At 40.8% G+C, this 11,846-nt stretch overlaps 1 protein-coding gene across 1 annotated transcript in view; it reads left to right on the top strand.

Moving 5' to 3' along the window:
• The first annotated feature begins 11,414 nt into the window (after positions 1-11,414).
• Positions 11,415-11,846, top strand: part of LOC124798627 (HMG box-containing protein 4) — a 43,715-nt gene continuing 43,283 nt past the window's right edge. The window contains exon 1 of the mRNA XM_047262110.1: positions 11,415-11,746. The gene's annotated coding sequence lies outside the window, so the exon portion shown is untranslated. The remainder of the gene's footprint in view (positions 11,747-11,846) is intronic.

The following is an 11,846-nucleotide window of genomic DNA, read 5'->3' as shown; positions in this document are numbered from 1 at the left end:
GTGCCAGACTGCTCGACCAGATTCCTGCACTCACAAGGCCTCCGGGGGCCCTGATCAGGAATGTCATGGCATTGTTCATTATATCAATACCACAGCAGGCGCTTTCGGTTTCGTGTGTACCTAGACGCTTAGCTCTAGACAGACACGCTATCGCCAAAGCCGAGTTTGATGCTATGTTTATACGTCCATGTAGTGGTCCCTGGTCATCCCCGCTGTATCCCGTCCCTAAGAAGAACTGCGCATGGAGACCGTGTGGCGATTACCTGAACGCTCGCATAGTTCCCGTCCGATACCCGGTTCCTCATGTCGAAGATTATAATCATGCTCTGAGTGGAAAACGTGTGTTTAGCGTCCTTGACTGCGCCAAAGCGTACACACAGATTCCGGTAACAGAGGAAGACATGCGAAAGACAGCAATAATCACGCCTTAAGGTCTGTTTGAGAGCCTGTTTATCCTTTGTCCTCTGTAATACAGCCCAAATGTGGCAAAGGTTTATTGACTCCGCCCTACATGGCATGCCTTAGTGTTTTGCTTACCTTGATGACTTTCCCATCTACTCGGACACTCCGGAATTGCACCAGCAACACCTGGCATAGGTCCGTCCTGAATGTGTGTTTGGACGACTGGAAGTGACATTTTTGGACCCGAATTTCAACGGAAAGGTCGCGTCCATTACCTGATAAAGTAGAGGCTGTGTTAAAGATTCCTCATCCGGCAACAGCATAAGTGCTGCCCTGTCCACGCTTGAATAAGGCGTTATCCTATAATTATATCCTCGCTTTTTTATGGAGAATTTTTCGCCAGCCACGACAACACGCAAACAGATGGAATAAAAATTCAACAAATAACTCACTACAATCACATTTAATGCTCGCATTGGCTATGATGTTCACAGAAGAGCACAAGTAGTGAACGCTCATTGGCTGCCAGAGAATGTATGACATCAAGTTCGTGGAGCAAGCCCCAACTCCACTGCCTTTCTACTTGAACCCAAATATGGTTGTTCAGTCGCTCGCGATGGTCACACTTGGTGTTTATATCCAGGCTCATCTCTATGCGATGCTCGGAAAATTTGCTCCTCTGTAGATGACTCGCACATCAAGTTTCATTCCCTCTTCCTGCGTGCAACTCCCCAGCTTTGTAGCTATATTTATGCTGACAGCAATGGGTTTGCGGTATTGTGATGACCTGTGCAGACACAAAAGTGGCGACAGCGGATATTCTTAGAAGTGTGACGCTTTTCTTTTTCTTTCTTTTCTCATAGCGTTAATTTGTGGCTACTGTGGATCTGGCATTTTGAAATGCTGGCAGCAGCAGTTATGCCTCCAGGAGCAGCAATGAAAGCTGCAGCATGAGTACATGCAGGAACTGTTCAAACAGAATGCGGAATTGCTCTGTTCTTACGTTATAATGGTGGCAGGCAAAGTGCCTGCAGAGAAGCTTTCTTCCCTGCTGCCCCCAAACCCCCAAAGCTGTTTGCCGACTTCAACAAGTCTGCGAAAAGGTGGGAAAATTACCTGCAATGGTTCTTGGCGCACTTCCAAATAAGGCATATCGGCAGTCCCACTGGTAAAGCTGACTTGTTGTTGTCCAACACTGTAGGGTTGTACGAAATCATGTAAAATTTGAAGTCCACGAACGAGTGTGAGAAACTTCACTTCTAGTTACTCTGTCAGTTACTGTAGCAGTATTTTCACCACCAGACCCCAGTTGCCTGGTTGCAATTTAACCAGCACAACAAGCACCCTGGACAGTCATATGCAGCTTGGAGCGACTTGCAAGGTCTCTTGAGCAAGTGTCAGTTCGGATGTCCCTAGTGTGCTATTATGTATGTGAACTCGCTAATTTGGGATATGTTTCTCCACATAGCACCTGATCACAGGGTTCAAACTAGGGGACTGGCCTTACCCAACTTCTGCTTAGCCAGTGTTGCCCAGATTGTATGGTGGTGGCAAGTAATGTGCTTTCCTATAATTTGCAGCTGGTGAAGTTAGAAACACATGGTAAACAGCCCCCCCCCCCCCTCCCATGCCCCATAGGGCTGGCTAGTTGACCATGTGCTTCATTGAGTTGCCGTATCATCACTCCTTTGTCAATTTGCATGTGGTAATGTCATGAGACTCACCACCTTCGGATACAGCATCATGGTGGTTACAAATAAGTCAAAGAGTTGTGGTCCTTTAGGGTCTCTCCATTGCTCTCCTTCTGCAGGTGTTTCCGCTCAATGGGCCAGCCGGTGGTCTTGTTACAGTTGTCGTGTTATATATTAGACATGATTGCCCACAGGTAGGCGTAGTGTGTGGAGTATGTCAAGGACTGTGATATTTGACATCAGTTTGCGACAACTGGCGAGACACAGGGCAAGCGTCAAGGTCCCAGCGTTGGAGGCTATCTCTAACGCCCCAGAAGCATTTCCACAGCATATTCTGCTAACACCGACTGTCGATGGGTGAGCCTCACTTACTTAGACACATACAGACTGTTTGGTTGCCCTGCATTGCAACAGCCACTACATCAAGTTGTGCCTTACAGTAAACAGTGTATTCCATTGAGAGGGGAACTTCTCTGCTTCAGTACATTATAAGAATGTGAAATGGCAACTTACATTGTTAGTGATTAATTCACATTGGCACACAATATCTTTGGATTAGAAGACTTTCCTGTTTTTGGCTTCCAGATGGTAGACAAAATAAATTTAATAACTCAGTCAATCCCCTTTGTAACGTTATGCATAAGTAGGCGTGCTAATCGGCCACCTATAACTGGTACGAGGTGAGTTGAATTTGTTTGCAAAGTTGTGCAGCCTCATGGGCTGAGAGCATTTCATGGCCGGGCAGGTGAGCCAGGTGCAAGGGCATGATCGAAGGGCCACATGGGGGTAAATCCCAGTATGGGGAATTTTGATGATGGACAGTCACTTAAGAGGACAGACAGTGCTCCAAGAAATAGCGAAGTGTCAGACAAGCTGAAAGATGGTTTCTTGCAGCTCTTTGAGAAACTGTAATAATTCACAGCCAAGCATTAAAGCAAATCTGAATACATCTGTGATCCAAGAGAAATGATGTGCATCCACTGACACAATATTTTCAATATCTTTAAAACTACATAAGTTAATATTTTACAGTGAATAAATATTTTCACAGTGAACTTCTGAATTAACAACTTTTAAATGCTTCATGCTATTATAACATACGACATATCAGATGATAGCATTGCACTAACGCTATCATGTCTGGTATCTATTTTATTTACTGATTCATTATTTTTTTATATCTTCTCATTATGCAAATGTTTATCTGAATTGTATTCTCCACAATTACACAGTAAATGAACACAGCATGAATACCTCATATATTGCCATACTCGTGTATTTATTTAATGAAGAGTTCACACACACACACACACACACACACACACACACACACACACACACACACATACACACTAGTGATCTCTGAGCCATTTTCTGTACTGCCACTTCCCATTTGCTATCCTGAGAAACTGAGTCAGCATCCCTCCATAATGAATGAGATGTTGAGCTCAGAAAGAGGAAGAGGTGTTAGTATTGTCTTATGCCTAGCTTGGGGGTAAGTATTTCCAAAATGGGAAAAAAGGAAAAAAAAAACATAAAGTGAAGGTGTTATGTGGAATGTTGGATGTTTTATAATCATTATTGTTATTATTCATTTGATAACATTTTTTATCAAACACCTACTCTATTTTATCTAAGTAATATTTCAATGTATAAAATGTATTGCATAACAGGTAATTTTTAGCAGCCTTTTTAAATAAGTGTATTTTGTTCAATTTCTTTAATTTCTTTTGGTAATTTATTGTACAGTTTTATTCCTTGTTAGAAAATGCTGTTTTGAGTTTTATGTTTATTTTTTCTTGGTAAATGTAAGTTGAGTCTGTCTCTTGTTGCACGGTCATGAACAGAGCTGTTTGTGCAGTAATTACCAATGTTATTTTTGATGTGTACAATTGACTGCTAAATGTATTCAGACGCAGCACTTAAAATCCCCAGTGTCTTGAACAGATCTTTACAATGAGCTCGACTAATATATTCTTGGATATTATTCTTATGGTTCTTTTCTGGAGTTTGAAAATTGTGTTCACATTTTGCGCGTTTGTTCCCCAAAAAAGAATGCCATAGCTAAGAATTGAGTGTACACATGAATAATATGTAACTGAAAGACACCGAATGTTACACACTGAAGATAGGATTCTAAGGGCATAACATGCTGATAACATTCTGTTTGCAAGTACCTTTGTGTGTTCACACTACTTCAACTGAGAATCAATATCCATTTCTAGAAATTTTGCAGTTGTTACACAGTCTATAGGTGTCTTATACCATAAGGTATACTGTAAGCTGAGTAGCCTAGACGCAAAACCCGCGAACTGCATGATAAGTAACACTGAGATAATCACGAAACACTCTTCCCATTCAAACGACAACACATTGTCAGCGAGAATGTTATTGTTGCGTATGAATTTGTTACAGCACAGCCAGTCTAAAGCTGAATAAGAAAAATACCCATTTTAGTCGTAACAGACTGAAAGGTAGCTTTGAATGTCTAGATTGGTAAGTCTGATGTCTGTTTATATGCTTTGCGCCTGGAGATGGCAGGGCGACAGCTACGCCTATTGGGCATTTAGCGGGATTTGCACCTGAAGACAACATGCGGTTGGCTGCTTTTGAAACCGAACACGATTTTCGACAGCCATGTTGGTTCATGCAGTTGATATTGCATGCGTAAATGCATGGACAGAGTACAAGAAAAACGCATCAGAATTAGATGTTCCTAAAAATAAGATACTTGATTTGCCTAGCTTTAGGGCAAGTGTGGTCAAAGTACTGACAAAAATAGATAAGCCAGCTGCCAGGAAAAGGGGTGTCCCACTAGTGAAAGTCTAATGTCATCTACAAGTACTTCAAAACGAGTCAATGTGGAAGTTCGTCCAGAAGCTGATGTTCATTTCGACAATGCTGGGCATCTTCCAGTGTTCAGTGACAAAAAAATCATTTGACAGGTGCTAGAAACTGGATTGCAAAATCAAATGTTATTGTGTAAAATGTAACATTCACTTATGTCTGGATAGAAAAAATGTTGTTTCTTTGATTATCATTCTCCACAAGGGTACAACCATAGTTTATGTAGATAATCGTTAAGTAAGCCGTTTGTAATTTATGTATTTTGATGAAATAAAATCAAACAAAATACTTTGAATTTTCGACTTATACTGCACCCACTTGAACACAATGTCCTCATTTGGGGACGCATTGTATCCCCTCTTGGGGGCACCTCGGAATATTTCATAGATCCGAAAAATCATAATTTAATTCGAAGAACTGGATGGCAAAGGCACGATTTTTTTTTTCAAGAAAAAATAATTCGTGACCGAAAGGGTTAAATAAAGAAATGTTATAAACATTTGGTGACACTCAGACCATTCATGACAAATATAAATAAATGTTTGTCCATAAACAAATAAGCTAGTATTCTTGTGCAAGTGCATTGATAATAAAATTGCCGGTAAATACGCTTTACACAATTATTTAGGCCTGCTTGTCAGGAACATCTTTTAGCATTCGTTTACAAAGTTGGTGTCAAGTAACATACGTGACTGACCATTTCTTAAATTAAGATGATTTTGTATTATAAATTGTAATTAATATTTAAATAAAGTTACTGGCAAAATAGTTAACTCTTCATTAAATAAATACACAAGTATGACAATATATGAGGTATTCATGCTGTGCTCATTTGCTGTGAATATTCAGACCACATTCTGCCTTACTTCACACACCAGCTGGCGGGCGTTGCTACGGCATGCATGTTTGCATCGTGCCTTGTGCTATAAACAAGTCTATGGATTTCAAAGTCCTGCGCTATGTATGTAGCTCCATGTCCCATGCACATAATCCATGATCTGTGCTCGTGACATGTATACATCGAGGTCAGTGTTCACATGCACAGCTGGTGATATACAGCTGGTGGTTCATCTGTACTGACACTGGCTGTAAACATGCCGCTCTGTGCACCTAAAAATGTTGGATTTCTCCTTATCACTTTTAAAAGTTGTAATATTTTGTAGTCCTGTGCGAGTTTTGGATACCATAGCCTTTTACAATGGACTGAAATTATTTGTGCGACAGCCAGAAGGCAATGGAGAACGTGCTGCTCAATAATCATCAGTCCAAAGCTTCATACTTCAGCTCATTGAAACTGAAATAAAAGTTCTAACACTGTAAGAATAATTCGGAGGAATCAGGAATAACAGTGATAAATAAAAAGTCTGCTGTCATTTAACTGAGCAGTATATTCTGACGAAAGTTTGGAGAGTCATAAAACTTATTCTAACGTACTCAGCACTTCACACTGCTCAGAAACGATTTCCACTTTTTTGTTTCTAATTTTTAATTACTTAAATATGGAAAACTGTCTCAGATATTTGCCATGTGGTTTTATATGATACAGCTGGTAGCACACAAAACAGAACATCGAATATGAAACATGGGCTTTCAGTTAAATTATTAAACCAAGTAAGTTTACTTTTACACAGTTTCGCAAGACATTCGACCGAAAAACAATCTGCCTGTAGTCATTAATGCCATCCGAGGAATAAGTGGACGTAGACACGGACAGAATGAGGGCACATTCTGTAACGGACCGTAACACATTTCCAAAAGTGCTTCCATCATCTGCAACAATGCTCATCTAGCACCCTTTATGACTACAAAATTATTTATATCGATGATAGTGAAAGACCGACAATGATTTCAGTTTTTCTCTAAGTAAGTCTATAATTTGTTTGTACTGTATAACATTATCAGCCCAATAACTTTTAAACTTTCACCTCCAGAATTTTTTTCCAATGTAGCTAATGGTAGATAGCGGCTATGAACTGTCTCTTCCTAATGTTCTGTTCGTTTATTACATTACAATATCATAGTCAAAGTTGGTACAGTTTCATTATTACTTACATCAATTATGGTGCTGTCATTTTAGCTTACTAAGTTAAGTTTTTCTAGTTTTTGGCACAGAAATTGATTTTTAGCTGCTATTCAAAAAGTAAAGGAAAAAGCTAAATGAAAACTTCTGCTAATGTAGCGATGGAGGGTTGGTGTGGCCTGCTTGGTGTAGTCAGAACATTGACGATAATGGGATTTGTTTGTTTCCATACCTAAACTGGATAGTGGAGTTGAGAGAGAGTAGAGCTTCCTTGGTTGCTTTAGGTTTGTGGTTCCAGCGAGCAGCAGAAGAGGAGCCTCACAGGGGTGTTAATCTGTCCAGGTGATATAAGGATTGGTAGTTTATTTAAATTTAAACTCATATATATATGTGAGCTGTCTGAGCAGTAAATCCACTAACAAATATATACATCTAGCTTCATCAGCTGGATCTCCTCTCTTATTACTACAAGACCAGAGCCACTTTGCTTTAGGCTCTACTCACAATTAGATACACTATCTTCGGAACCTATCTCAAAGACAAGTACTGTTGCAGCCACTCATTCTGCCGTCTATTAAATCAGTGGACACTTGAACTATTCCACAGGAGACAAGTGCTTCTGCAGCTAGTTGTTCCTACTAAAAACTGAAAACAAGGCACTACTATTTGAGACAAAGGCAAACTGTCTTCATTCTAGAAGATGAAAAGATGTGTCAAACGTTTTCTGCATTGCTGAATTATTGCTTTCTCATAGGTGAAATTCAATCGCTGCATCTACTGCTGTTGTGGCTACTACTCATAGCTGCCATCCTTTCACTGCATCCAGTTGCTGCTTGATGCTCACTGGATACACATCTCCTGCTGTATTGGACTTCCGCCTGAACTGCTTTGATACTGCCTTCGTTGCCCCTTTTACATACCTCTCGAAAGTCTTTCTTATTTCGGTACAATGCTGTGTATATGCTTTATCCTCGTTTCCAATTTATTTTTTGGTGTCCTGGAAGGTTCTGAGTCTGTGTGTACTTCATTCTCGTAGCGAGAGTCCCTGGTTGGAACTTTCTGCCATGGAGTACTTGAAGGTTCCCGGACATACGATTCTTGTGGCTCAACCAGCTGGTGTTTACCCTTTACACTGGTGTTATTCTCAGCGCCTCATCTTCTCTCAGAGCACCTGTGTGACAGAGCGCCTGTCTGCCTCTGTCGTTAAGTAGAACAAGCAGATGTGCTTATCTTAGGACTTTATAATACGTTTGCTTAATATCGTTAATCTTCAATTAATCTATAGTCACGATACTGACTTGCAAACATGCAAATTTGCATGCATGTAATGTTATGTACAGACAGAGTCAAACCATCGCCATGACCTCTGTATAGAGGACCACATCTAGTTGTCAAAAGAGGAAAATGTAATGGTAAAGCTACTACAGTCTCACTCGAAAGAGTAAAACCTGCATATAGGGTTCCGGAAGTGTCATCTACATTCCCGCCGTGAAATCAGCTTCAGCCTCAGGTACAAGTAGAACTATCTGAAGCAGACTCACTGGCAGAACGAAGAACTCGTCTCGGATGCAGAGTGAACTTTCTTGCAAGAAGTATGGACGACGCTCCGTATCTCTCTAGGGACTGATGCAACAATCAAGATCTTCGACTGCTGCATTAACGTTTCACAACTATCAAACGATTCTTGCACCATCTGCCAGAGGTACTCTTGTTCGGTAGTAGTGGTTGACTTATTTTCTTTGTTTTTTTGTGACTTTCCATGAAGTGATAGTGGGAGAACTTCCATGCGAATAGAGACAGATTTCGACTAGCACTAATCCAGTACTTAACTACTTTTAAGTTCTTTTTGAATATATTCTTCTGTGTTCTGTATTCGTTAATTACATTCAGGTCACAAAAGTCATGGGATATCTTCTAATATGGTGTCGGACCACTTTTGTCTGGCGTAGTGAAGCAATTCTAGGTGGCATGGACTCAACAAGTTGTTGGAAGTCTCCTGCAGAAATATTGAGCCATGTTGTCTCTATAGTCGTCCATAACTGCTCCCGGTGCAGGGCGTTGTGTTCGAACTAACGTCTCGATTATGTCCCATAAATGTACGACGGGGTTCATGGCGATCTGTGTGGGTGGCCAAATAATTTGCTCAAATTGTCCGGAATGTTCTTCAAACGAATGGTTCGGATGGACCAGAGGACCCAGCCCATTCCATGTAAACACAGCCCTGACCATTATGGAGCCGCCACCAGCTTGCAAAGTGCCTTGTTAGCAACTTGGGTCCACTGATTGGTAGGGTCTGCACGACACTCGAACTCTATATCAGCTCTTACCAACTGAAATCGGGACTCATCTGAGCATGCCACGTTTTCCCAGTCATCAAGGGTCCAACTGATATGGTCACGAGCTCAGGAGAGACACTGCAGGCAATACTGCGCTGTGCGCAAAGGTGCTCATGTCAGTCGTCTGCTGACATAGCCCATGAAAGCCAAATTCCCTAACAGAAACATCCATCCAACGTCCCACGTTGATTTCTGCAGTTAATTAATGCCGTTTTGCTCGTCTGTCAGCACGCCACTGCACTCAGTCATTAAGCGAAAGTCATCAGTCATTGCATTATCTGAGCTACGGGACACAACATATCCGAGGTAGCAGTGAAGTAGGGATTTTCATATACGATCATTTCACGAGTGTACCTTGAATATCAGGAATCCAGTAAAACATCAAATCTCTGACATCGCTTAGGCTGGAAAAAGATCCTACAGGAACAGAACCAATGACGACTGAAGAGAATCGTTCAACGTCACAGAAGTGCAGCCCTTCAGCAAATTGCTACAGATTTCAGTGGTGGCCCATTAACGAGTGTCAGCTTTCGAACCATTCAACGAAACATCATTGATATGGGCTTTCAGAGCCGAAGGCCAACTCGTGTACCTTTGATGACTGCATGACACAAAGCTGGGCCCGCCAACACTGATATTAGAATATCGCTGACTGGAAACATGTTGCCTAGACGGACGAGTTTCTAAAGCGAAACCTTTTTTTAAAATATTTGTAATCTGTTTATTAGCGATGTCCAGTTTGCCTTATAATGTCGTAAAATATTTGTAATTAGGTCGATGGATGCATATGGGTATGGCCACAACCTCATGAATTCATGAACCCTGCATGTCATCAGAGGACTGTTCAAGCTGGTGGAGGCTCAGTAATGGTGTGGAGTGTGTGCAATTGGAGTAATTGGGACCTCTGATATGTCTAGATACGACCCTGACAGCATCCTGTCTGGCCACCTGCATCCATTCATGTCCATTATGCATTCCGACGGACTTGGGCAATTTCAGGAGGACAATGCGACACACCACACATCCAGAATTGCTTCTGTGTTTAAACCCTTACACTGGCCACCAAACGCCCCAGACATGAACGTTATTGAGCATATCTGGGATGCCTTTCAATGTGCTGTTTAGAAGAGACCTCCACCTCCTTGTCCTCTTACGTATTTGTGGACAGCCCTGCAGGGTTCATGGTACCAGTTCCCTCCAGCACTTCTTCAGACATTAGTCGAGACCATACCACATCATGTTACGGCACTTCTGCATACTCACATGGGCCCTACAGGATATTAGGCGGATGTACCAGTTTCTTTGGCTTTTCAGTGTAACATATACAGAGAAACTGTATGTAGTATTCTGACAAGATGGTGAAACCAAAGAATGGCCAACACCACCAACATGTTCCCTGAAGGGTGACTTGACTCCTCTGGCCCCCAAGGTCCTGAGACTTGACATTGTGTGATTCTGGTTAATGGGCACACTAAAAAGTAAAGTTTATGGTGACGATCCTCGCACACGGATGATTAATAGAGATATTAACAAAATCACGCCTGCAGAATTCCTGTGTGTTTGCTGGTTATGTCATCACAAGATGTCAGTGATACTGGATGCCCACTGGCCACCACTTCCAGCATCTCTTACAAACAGATAACTACATATTTATAACCTTACTGTTATCTATTCTTTTTTAGTTAGTTCTCTCTTACATGAATCTCGGAGAAGAGGGGTAGTGGTTGTATGTTGGGTACTGTTTATTTCTTGTGCCATTTCGGCTGATTTTCTCGGAAAAGCAAAAGAAATGTGTAGTTGATATTCGAAGTTTTCTAGAATCAAACCCAAAAAATGTTTACTGATGTTTGAAGTTTTTTATTTTGGAGATTTATTGGATATGTAAATTCGAAATTTATATTTTCAGTCCTGGAGAAGACTTTTTTTGTTTCTAAAGCGAAACGTTTTACTTAAATATCTGTAATCGGTTTCTGAGCGATGTCCAGTTTACCTTATAATCTCGTAAAATATTTTTGATCCTTTTAAATTATATGCGAACAGACACTCACTTCCTCTGAACTAATTGCCTGGTAGTGTCGGTATGAAATATGTTTATAAAATTTTACAGATTTTGTTCTGATCTTTGTTTGCTGTAAATCAACGTAACAGGTGCACGAAGCCCTAAACAGATGTATCCTGAAAAATACTGACATAGATGGAAAGTAATTTTTTAGGGTCGGTAGCTTATCGTTTTAATTAAAATTCCCTGTGACCTTAGTCATTTCGATATCATTTCATTAACGGTATTGAAATATTTTTCCTGAGTAGTCTTTGATGAGTCGCAGTTGTGTGTTTTGAATGTTGTGGAGGCGTAGTTTCAATAACTTCGGAACTTTTTGTTATGGACGCTGTGTAGTGAATGTGTTGTAATAACATATAGCAATTTGTTGTCATTTGCTGCAACGTCGCAGGTAACTTAATTTTAAGTTAGTCACAAAAACTCAGACTGTCCGTAATATGCAGTTAAGAAGTGGTAATATAATATTTTGAAATGATTTTTCGCACTAGACA

Source organism: Schistocerca piceifrons, chromosome 1, assembly GCF_021461385.2.
Source record: "Schistocerca piceifrons isolate TAMUIC-IGC-003096 chromosome 1, iqSchPice1.1, whole genome shotgun sequence".
Lineage (NCBI taxonomy): Eukaryota > Metazoa > Arthropoda > Insecta > Orthoptera > Acrididae > Schistocerca > Schistocerca piceifrons.
Note: the sequence above shows the minus strand (reverse complement) of the source record. Positions and strands in the feature narration are given on the sequence as shown.